This window comes from Nerophis lumbriciformis, linkage group LG26 (assembly GCF_033978685.3).
Source record: "Nerophis lumbriciformis linkage group LG26, RoL_Nlum_v2.1, whole genome shotgun sequence".
Lineage (NCBI taxonomy): Eukaryota > Metazoa > Chordata > Actinopteri > Syngnathiformes > Syngnathidae > Nerophis > Nerophis lumbriciformis.
In genome coordinates this window covers 23,112,541-23,124,626 of record NC_084573.2, presented here as the reverse complement: position 1 = coordinate 23,124,626, position 12,086 = coordinate 23,112,541, and positions in this window count along the sequence as shown.

Genomic DNA, 12,086 nt, shown 5'->3' with positions numbered 1-12,086 from the left:
ACTCTTACTATTATGTTAGATCCACTATGGACTGGACTCTTACTATTATGTTATATCCACTATGGACTGGACTTTCACTATTATGTTAGATCCACTATTGACTGGACTCTCACACTATAATGTTAGATCCACTATGGACTGGACTCTCACACTATAATGTTAGATCCACTATGGACTGGACTCTTACTATTATGTTATATCCACTATGGACTGGACTCTCACTATTATGTTAGATCCACTATGGACTGGACTCTTACTATTATGTTATATCCACGATGGACTGGACTCTCACAATATTATGCTAGATCCACTCGACGTCCATTGGGTCCCCACATCTGCGGTCCCCTCCGAGGTTTCTCATTGTCATCCCATTGGGTTGAGTTTTTCCTTGCCCTGTTGTGGCTTGTGCAGCCCTTTGAGACAATTGTGATTTAGGGCTATATAAGTAAACATTGATTGATTGATTGATGATATCCTGTATAACCTTAGCCGCCTTTCCAAATCGGCTACTTTGTTGGCCATTTATTTTTTTTAAGATTAATTTTTTTTAATTCAATGAATATCATCCACATCTTCCTCTCAGTCTTTCACACTCACTTCCTCCCAAGTTATGTTGATCTACAGCTATAAGCTAATGCTATACGTAAGACCCAATGTTTTGGTCGGATCTTACGGGGTTCACTGCAGCATTATGCCTGTAACTCAAATTTTGCTGGCAAATTAAAACCTAATTAGACGTCCCGAGAGTCGGCTTGTATGATATAAAATACTTGCAAGTCAGGTTACTGTCAGACAGACACACTGTATATAGATATGTGTATGTAGTATAAATTGACTGATATAATGATAAATGTTATTATTTAAAGCTTGTGTGCAATCCTGCTGGTAATCATAAAGGTAGTGAATATGGAGGATATTTATAAACAATTTTTAGCAGGACTATGAGGGTCTCATCTCCTGCCGGGGGTTTAAAGTGCCGCAGCCCTTTTATCCGCCCTTGTTTTTGTTTTAGCCTCGCAAAGAATATCAAAGTGTCTTCCCCGCATCCTTCAATTTTTCTGTGTGTGGCCCTCAGTGGAAAACGTTTGGACACTTTACTGACAGAATGTGAATTATTGTGACCATATAACTGCTTGAAAGCCATTTCACTTAAGTCTCATTTCCCAAAACAACACAGATCTCATGACAGCTTTTGTAATTGTCTTGTGTGTGTGTGTGTTTGCATGTTTACATGGTTGTGTTACAGAAGTGGGGGGTTGTATCTGGTTGCATGTGTCAGGAAGTGACTTTAAAAAACATCCCATAATCATCTCATGATGCCAGCTAGACTCTGCAGCTCCACGATCGTACAGCTGGTCATGTTTATAGGTTCACCAAAAATGTCCTCATTGTGGAAATTACTGTAGACTCCTTTAGTTTTGTGGTGTTGAAGTACATGAACCGACACACATCAACATGGTGCGTACACTCAAACCCTCGCAAGGTTGGATGAAATATGCCTTTTTCGTGCAGGAGGTGTTTGGATTTCTGTTTATTAACATGCTAGCACTGACCATCATTTTTAAACTGCAGACATTTATCCAAGAAAATGTGGAGAAGCTGCTCAAAGGAGATACTGTCCACTCTCCAAGGTACAGTAAACGTTCTACTTTATTATTAAATTTCTTCATTAAACTACTGTCATATTTGCCAACCCTCACGGATTTTCCGGGAGACTCCCGAAATTCAGCGCCTCTCCCGAAAACCTCCCGGGACAAATTTTCTCCCGAAATTCAGGCGGAGCTGGAGGGGGCGTGGCCTGTTTTCACAATATAAACAGCGTGCCTGCCCAATCATGTTATAACTGTAGAATGATCAAGGGCGAGTTCTTGGTTTCTTATGTGAGTTTATTGTTAGGCAGTTTCATTAACGTCCTCCCAGCACGGTAACAACACACAACAACAGCAGTCACGTTTTCATCTACCGTAAAGCAGTTCGTCTGCTGTAAACAGCAATGTTGTGACACTCTTAAACAGGACAATACTGCCATCTACTGTACATGCATATGTGACAATAACATCTAGGGCACACACAACAAGGAGACGAAGCAGAATTTATCATCAGAGAGGGTGTTCAGCATGGTTAGAAAAATAGTGACAGAGAATAGAACAAGGATGGACAATTCAACCCTTAACTCAACAATGAGTAGATGAGTGTGTATATGTGTAAATAAATGAATACTGAAATTCAAGTATTTCTCTTATTTATATATATATAATAAAATAAATATATATATATATAGCTAGAATTCACTGAAAGTCAAGTATTTCTTATTTATTTATATATATATATATATATATATATATATATATATATATATATATATATATATATATATATATATATATATATATATATATATGAAATACTTGACTTGGTGAATTCGAGCTGTAAATATACTCCTCCCCTCTTAACCGCGCCCCCAACCACCCGAAATCGGAGGTCTCCAGGTTGGCAAGTATGACTACTGTAGTTGTTTGCAGTACATTCTATCGTATTATTTAATTGCATCTCTACCGATGCTGCATATGAAAACCTGATTAAATGATTCAGGATGCTATTCAGGAAATAATCCCTGAAAAAATGATCAGAAATCGTACCTCAGAGAATAATCCCTGGATTACAAGGGGGATCTGAAAGTCCATCAGACAAAAGAATAAACTCTACAAATGTTATATTTCGAACCCTACCACTGTCAACAACAAAAAATACACAAACAAATTAACTCATCAGGAAAAGTGAGCGCAACTACGTTTGTATTATTCTGAACTATTACAGGCATGGCAGGGGGATTATAGGAGAACATGGAACGTGTTGAATACTTTTCTCAACAAGGGACATAAGGCCCCTGTTATCCCGGATACAGGGACCAATAGGTCTGATCTTGCCACTAGTTTTAATACATTTTTTGCTTCTATTGGGGGAAACTTATCTAGTAAGATAAGTCAAGCCCCAGGGTGTGTTCCTTTAAATAATTTCTATCAGGCAGCTCTTTTTTCCATGCAGCCAACCGACGTCAATGAGCTTAATACGATCATTATGGACCTGAAGTCATCACATACAGCTGGAGTGGAAGGGATATGTAGCAAAATCTTGATAGCCATAGTAAATGTGATCACAAAACCTCTTTGTCACTGTATAAACCTGTCACATTGTACCCAAAGTCGCAAAAATATTCCCAATGTTTAAATCAGGTGATAAAAATGATATGAACAATTATAGGCCAATTTCTATTTTACCAACATTTTCTAAAATATTTGAGAAAGTGGTCTATAACTGACTGAATGGCTTTCTAGAAAAACTATATATCCTTGTCCCCTACCAATATGGTTCCCGTATGGCTTTACCCGACCTCTTGGAAAGAGTCAATGACTGTTTTGAAGAAAGGGAATGCGGTATTGTTTTTTTTTGGGATCTGTCGAGGACCGTACCGGGGTGGGTCCGATGTAGGACAACAGGGGCAGACGGGTCGTCTTGATCTCGCTTCACATCGGGCAATAGAGGCAGACCTGCAGTTCCGGAGGAATCCCCACCTTAGTAACCGGCATTACGCCGGCCGAAGGCCTTTGACACAGTAGACTTTGAGATCTTTTGAGACGTTGTGTAAACAATACTAAAAATGCCGGACATTTGGTAGATGAACTGGCGCTCGCGAATTTTACTCCAAACATTTAAGTTTAACAATGTAAGGAAAAGGTTTGCAATTAATCCAATAAGTGAATGTCTGGAGTAACTAGCCGGTGCGCTGTTACAAAGACGAGATGGTGCCCAAGACTGATTATGGCGAACTTAAAAAGTCAATCGACACTCTGATCGAAGAAGTTGCTACGATCAAGGAGCAGCAGAAACCATCATGGCCCTTGTTGTGCAGCTGGATCAGATGAGGGTTGACAATCTGGAGAAAGATAGGAAAATCGCAATTCTGGAGAACAGAGTTGCTGATATTGAGCAGTACACACGGATCAATGATGTGATCATCACCGGACTTAGCATCAAACCCCGGTCTTACGCACGAGCAGTAACCCCAGCGAATGGAGGGGAGCCGGCGGAGTTGGATATTATTTCAATGGAGCGACAGGTAGCTGTCTTCATACAGTCCAAGGATATACAACTTGACTGTAACAGCATCGAAGCATGTCACCTTTTGCCCAGGAGAGGAACAAACGACAAGCCGAGCGTAGTCCTGAGATTTGTAAACAGAAAGCACAAGATTGCATTGCTAAAACAGGGAAGAAAGCTAAAAGGAACAAATGTATACATGAACGACCATTTGACCAAACGAAATGCTGATATAGCCCGAAAAGCACGCCAAATGAGGAGAGAGAAGAAACTTCTACAAACTCGGACTGCGAACTGTAAAGTATTCATCAAACTCAACGGTACTCCGGAGAACGCCAAAGTGCTGGTGATTAGAGACATCGAAGATCTGAACGAATATGACGTTTGAATTGGACTGTAAGGTAAAAGCGATTAAACACAACCATGACACACATTGACAATACGCAAGATGCAACTGTTGACACTAGCCACATAATTCAGTTGGTAAGTGAATATGACAATGTACAGTTGAAAGCATCTCAATACACTGAGCACCACCTACAAGACTTGGAACATGATATAGACCCGGACAATAATTTCCTCCTCAATATCAATGAGAACTGCTGCTACTACACCAATGAACAGTACAACCAGAATATTATCACTAAAGGCAAATTGTCAATTATCCATTTCAACAGTAGAAGCCTAAACAGGAATTTCAAGGCCATCAAGGACTATTTACACACCTTTTCACAACCATTTAACATAATTGCAGTATCTGAAACTTGGATTAACAGTGAAAAAGTGACCGATTTTGAACTGGATGGTTATGACCTTATTAATGTGAATAGACAAAACAAGGGGGGTGGAGGAGTGGCCATCTATGTGGATAACACCTTGAGATTCAAACGTCTGGATGATATGACAACTGTAGTTGATAACCTACTTGAATGTCTAACAGTTGAAATTTGTATGGAAAAAAGTAGAAATGTCACTATTAGTTGTATATACAGATTGCCAGGTACAAGCATTGAACGTTTTACAGATTGGATGGAATGCCTGTTTTCAAAGAAGAGTAACGTTAATAAAGCTGTCTTCATTTGTGGAGACTTTAATATTGACCTGTTAAATCCCATTAAAAATATAGATATAGATAATTTCATTGACACAATGTACAGTATGAGTCTATATCCCAAAATCACCAGACCCAGTCGAATTACATCCCACTCTGCCACTCTAATGGACAACATATTCACTCATGATATTGAGAATAAGACCGTAAGTGGGCTATTGATCAAAGATATCACTGACCACCTCCCAGTTTTTTTGATATTTAATGGAAACTACAGGACAAAGAAATGAGAAAAGCCAACCCAATACAGAAGAACGAGATCAGAGGAATCCATTAGTTCATTTAAACATGATTTACTGGAGCAGAATTGCGATGCAATTTATGAAAATGGTGATGTTAATAGTGCTTACAATATATTCTTGAGAATAGACTTAGACTTAGACTTAGACAAACTTTAATGATCCACAAGGGAAATTGTTCAACACAGTAGCTCAGTTACAATGATGGAAAGTGTAAGGATGGAAAGGACAATGCAGGTATAAATAGACTAATATAGTGATAAAAAAATCTAGCATATATTTATTTATAATATTTAGTTCGTTATATGATGTCCAATAAAAGAATGCACCAGTAAAAGAAAATATACTAATTGTCCTTGGATCACAAAGGGATTGCAAAATGCTTGCAAAATGAAAAACACTCTTTACAGGGAATGTATAAGATTGATAACAAAAGAAGCAGAAAATAAATATAAAAAATATAAAAACAAATTAACTCATATTATAAGGTCAAATAAGAGAGATTATTATAAGAAATTACTAGATGATAATAAAAACAATATCAAAGGAATATGGAATTTAAATTAAACAGTATTATAAGAAACAGTACCTCTTCAATTAACTATCCAACGTATTTCACGAATGATGGTAAAGAAAATTATAATATTGAAGATGTGGCTAATGCCTTCAATAAATTCTTGGTAAGTATTGGACCTGAACTTGCAGAAATCCACGGACAACTGGTAAAAATATGGAGGGATTATTGGAGAGAAATCCCAATTGTATGTTTTTAAATGCAGTGGGTGAAGAAGAAGTGTTGGATATTGTAAACAAATGTAAGAACAAAATGTCCACTGACTCCAATGACATTAGTGAAAAAGGTCATTACAGGGATATCAAAACCATTAACATATATCTGTAATTTGTCATTTCAAACCGGCGCATTTCCAAATGAAATGAAAATAGCTAAAGTTATACCTCTGTTTAAAACTGGGAGCAAACACCACTTCACAAACTATAGACCTGTCTCTTTACTTCCACAATTCTCTAAAATATTAGAAAAACTATTCAATAACAGGTTAGATGCATTTAAAGAAAAGCATAAATTACTCTCTGACTGTCAATATGGGTTTAGATCAAACAGGTCTACATCAATGGCAATAGTTGAAACAATAGAGGAAATCACAAATGCCATAGAAAAGAAACAATATGCAATGGGAATATTTATTGATCTAAAAAAAGCATTTGATACAATTAACCATGATATATTAATCAATACAATTGAAAAGTATGGATTCAGGGGAGTTGTACTAGACTGGCTTAAAAGTTACTTAAATAAGAGACAACAGTTTGTTTAAGTTGGGGGATTGCTGTTCATCGTGTTTGGACATTGCGTGTGATGTCCCCCAGGGGTCAGTGTTGGGGCCAAAACTGTTCATCCTATATCAGGGGTCGGCAACCTTTACCAGTCAAAGAGCCATTTTGACCAGTTTCACAAATTATAGAAGACAATGGGAGCCGCAAATTTTTTTTGAAATTTTAAATGGAATAACACTGCATACAAAGGTTTTTTTTTGCTTTGCGCTATGTATAAACCAGGGGTCTCAGACACGCTGCTTACACATTGATGTGAAATTTGAAAGTTGGTGCGGCACGTGGGTTTTAAGTGAATGGCGTTTGTCAGCGTCATGCGTGCCGTGATGGTACAGCATATAGCGCCCGCTACAGTCAGCGTGCCTGAACAGCCCCACGTTGTATGGGGCTTCCGCTCGCTCACGTGGGTGACAGCAAGGCATACTTAGTCAACAACCACACAGGTCACACTGACGGTGGCGGTATAAAAAAACAAAAAACTTTAACACTCTTACTAATAATGCGCCACACTGTGAACCCACACCAAACAAGAATGACAAACACATTTCGGGAGAACATCTGCATCGTAACACAACATAAACACAACAGGACAAATACCCAGAATCCCATGCAGCCCTAACTCTTCCGGGATACATTGCATCTGCATCTGGCTCTCAGATAAATCTTAGCTGACATTACTTAACAGGATAAGTACGGAATAATGTCGCTGGTAATCACAGTGTTAAAATCAACATTCAAAATATAAAACATTTTCATGCATTTTAATCCATCCATCCGTTTTCTACCGCACGTGTTCAAAAAGTCGCATTAATGTTAAGAAGTATTTTATTTATTATTGGTTAGCTTCAGAATAACAATGTTATTAAAAATAATGAGAGACTTATTATACTCTAAAAATGTTGGTCTTACTTATAAATGCATGCATTTAGTTGTATTCAGTGTTAAAAAATATTATATGGCTCTCACGGAAATACATTTTAAAATATTTGGCTTTCATGACTCTCTCAGCCAAAAAGGTTCCCGACCCCTGATATAAGCTGTCAAGAAGCATCTCAGTAATAAATACAGCAAAGCAGGTTCTGGATCACAAATCACTCCGCATTCTTTACTGTTCATTAGTCTAACCATACTTAACCTACTGTATGGAAGTCTGGGGGAATAATTAAAAAAGCTCATTAAACTCAATAAGTATACTTCAGAAAAGAGCTGTACGCATCATCAACAAGGTTGGATATCTGGACCATACTCACTCACTATTCTTACAGTCAAAAATATTGAAATTTAGTGATATTATTTTGTATCAAACTGCACAAATAATGCATAAAGCCAAAATAAATAAACTCCCAGGAGGCATTCAAAAATTGTTCAGCACACAAGAGGGAGGTTATAATTTAAGGGGGAATTTTTCAATTTCAAAATGCTTAGTTATAGAACGACCATTAAAAGTTTTTGTATTTCAATTTGTGGAGTGAAATTATGGAATGGTTTGAATGTGGAGTTAAAGCAATGTCCAAACATAAAGCAGTTTAAAAAGAAGTATAGCTACATGGTATTCCAGAGGTACAGAGATGAAGAAAGGCTTTGATATTGGGTTGTTTATGTTCCAGAAGAGTTTGGGGCTGCCCATTGAGGCAGTGGTGCTGCTGTGGTGGCATGAGACCATTTCCATGATCACTAGTGGTAATGGCGTGGCTATGTATGTGTGCAGTGTGCATATGTATGTATATATCTATAATTTATGTATATACACAAGCTCATTAAGTTTGTACACAGAGTGAACAGGTAGTTCTCGCTCAGAGTAATTTATGATTTAAAGAAAAGGGGTGGGATTAAATAAGTGTAAACTTCTTCTCACTCCTTTTCAAATATGTAAAAAAAAATAAACAATAAAAATTTTTTTAAAAAGTCCAATGCTCATTTGTTTTCGTTTTTTATTCTCCATTGTTTTCATTTTATTATAATGGCCGTTAAGGCTATAGCACTGTATTGGATCAGGCTTGCTCTTGTTTTTTATGCATATTTGAAATAAAAATATATCAATCAATCTTACTGTATAAGCTATACCACTACGGTGTCAGAGGGGTACTGTCAGGACTTGGTCCTTGGGGTTTGTTTTCCTGGAAGGCAACGGAAAGTTGGCACGGGCAAGACGGGAATGTGAGTACATGATTTTATTTAACATTATCAACAAAAAAAAAAACAAAAGGTGCGCACAATGGCGGAGGTACAAAACTTGGCTAATGAAAACAAAAGACTTGTACAAAGGCAAAAAACTATAAACATGAAACAAAAACTTACTTGGCATGGGACTGTGAACATGGCATGAAGCAGAGTGATGATACCGGGTGATGTTGCCAGGCAGACTAACTGAAAACAATGGACTTAAACACTACAGACATGATTGACAACAGGTGTGTGAGACCGAACGTGAAAACAGGTGCAACTAATCTGTCGTCATGGTGACAAAACCAGAGTGCACAAATAGTCCAAAAACAAAACCGAACATAACTAAAACAAAACATGATCACACAGACATGACAGGTACCTCTCGACTGGTTCCGTTCTTACCTGTACGGAAGGCAACAATGTGGATGCGTCAATGATCACAACTCACCCTGTGTGACCATAAATCATGGGATTCCCCAGGGATCCATCTTGGGGCCTCTCCTTTTCATCCTATACATGAATGATTTCGTACACTCCTTCAAAACTTTTCATAAAATCATTTTTGCTACACGATACAAATTTGCTTACCTCACACATGTCACGACCAGAACAGGACTCTGAACATAGATGCAGGATTTTCAGAAAGAGATATTTATTTTGAACAGGAAAGGGGTCCAAAACGGGAGAAACAAAAACAGGCTCTCAAACCAGACCTAACCTGACCACTAAACTTACTAAAAATATCAACAACTCAAAACGCTCTGGCTATGGAGGGAAAAAGGTGCTATGAACAAAAACTACTAGGTAGAACAGAAGGCGCTCCAAAGGAGGCTAATCTTACCTGACAAAACTTACGAACCAAAATACTCCCGTGGATCCAAAAAAGTGTACAAAACGTGGCTATAGCTGTGGATAATACTGTGGCAAAGGAACGCTGGAGGTACGCACGAGAAGATACGAATACACTCTGGCACAGGACAGAAGGAGGACGAGACATTTATACACATGAGGGAGGGTGACACAGGTGGGCACAATCAGGCAATCAGGGAAGACGTCAGACCAGCGATACAGGAGGAAGAGCAAGTGATCTGAAACGAGAAATGACACGACAACATAAAACCAGACAAGACTTCACCCAGGTGTGACAACACAGGAGCCTACTCCATCTACAAGAAACTGTCACTTCAGAACTTGTGAACGTGGATTCCTGGTTCGAATGTAACACGCTCTCACTTAATGTTAATAAAACAAATGTTACTTTATTCCATTCCAATAAAAACCGAACAAATCCCGAACACTGCCATATCAACATCAATGGGCAGGAAATACAGAGAGTGAACTCCACAACATTCCTGGGGGTCATCATTGACGAACACCTCAATTTCAAATGTCACATTAGCCGTCTGTTAAACAAATGATCCCAATATTCTGGCCTGTTATTTCACCTTTGTCATTATCTTCCTCTTTATGCTCTACTCACTCTATACAAAACTATTTGAACCACATCTAAACTACTGTAATGTCATCTGGTGTCTCGCTACCTTCACAAATTACAATCCATGCAAAAGAAAATCATACGGCCCCTGTTATGGTCCAAGTTTAATGCCCCCACTCGACATCTATTCCATAATTATCAAATCCTAAGACTGACTGAGTTAAATATTTATCACAATGCTTGTCTAACCTATCAAGTCATCCACAGGCTGAATCTCAGGCTCTGTAGCTTGGTTCCTATCTATCGTCCCCAGCATGCCCACAACACTTTGACATGATATCAGGTAATCATACATTTTTTCCAGGTATGACCTTGCTCATAGACCCGAGGTATTTCTGTAATACCAAAATACTGTTTTGTGTTAAAACCTTTTTGAGCAGAATGCCACAGTTTTGTTTTTGTTTTTACACACGAGTCGTGACAAATATTTTGATATCTAACAAAGATGTACTTATGTTAGAGCAGTGTTTTTCAACCACTGTGCCGCGGCACTCTAGTGTACCGTGAGATATTGTCTGGTGTGCCGTGGGAGATGATGTCATTTTCACCTAATTGGGTTAAAAATATTTATTGCAAACCAGTGCCATTGTTGAGTGTCTATGCTGTCTAGATATCGGCAGAGTAACCGTGTAATACTCTTCCATATCAGTAGGTGGCAGCAGGTGGATAATTGCTTTGTAGATGTCGGGGACATGGTTTGTTGCGATCACAATATGCGGGAGGCAGCATGCAGGTAAAAAGGTATCTAACGCTTAAAACAAAAATAAACAAAATGCGAGTGCCGCTAAGAAAAGGCATTGAAGCTTAGGGATGGCTATGCAGAACGAAACTACAACTGAACTGGCTGCAAAGTAAACAAAAACAGAATGCTGGACGACAGCAAAGACTTACATTACAGCATGTGGAGCAGCAGACGGTGTCCACTGCTCGCGGAAAACAACATCCTAATCTACAATTTGACTCCCTCGAATGGCCTTGACGCTGTGTTATCAGGAACAGGCTGTTCTGAAAAACACCCCCGAGGACACCTCAACGATGGACGCTTTTGACCTCCCTTTCTCTCAACAACACCTGGTGTCGAACTCAGATCGGCCCCAGTCCACAAAAACATTTCAACATCACATCCAAGACAATTGGGCCAACATGCACGCAACTCCCCTCCCCCAACCACGCCTTCACCACCGCTTGTTTGCTCCAACTCCTATAATAGGGAACCTTTGATTGTCCAAACAAGAGGTTATGTTCTTCTCCCTCTGTTGCAAGTTTGTTGTGATTAAATGTAACGTGTACCCCGTCTTCCGCCCGATTGTAGCTGAGATAGGCTCCAGCGCCCCCCGCGACCCCAAAGGGGAATAAGCGGTAGAAAATGGATGGATGGATGTTTATATGTGCATTGCAAATGAGTTTTTTTCCCCTTGGACTCAGTCTGGACCCCCTCTCGTGGGTCCAGCCTTTGACTGATATTTGTTTACTCTTCCCCCCCTTTCCCAATATCACCTTTTCCCCACCTTTTTTAAGGAGCGCCGTAAAAATGGCTGCTCCGTTGGCGGTCTCGTCTTGTCTCCCTGTAACACAGTCCTGCTCTTAGTTGGACTGTGCCGAAAAAGGTACTTTTCAGTTCTTA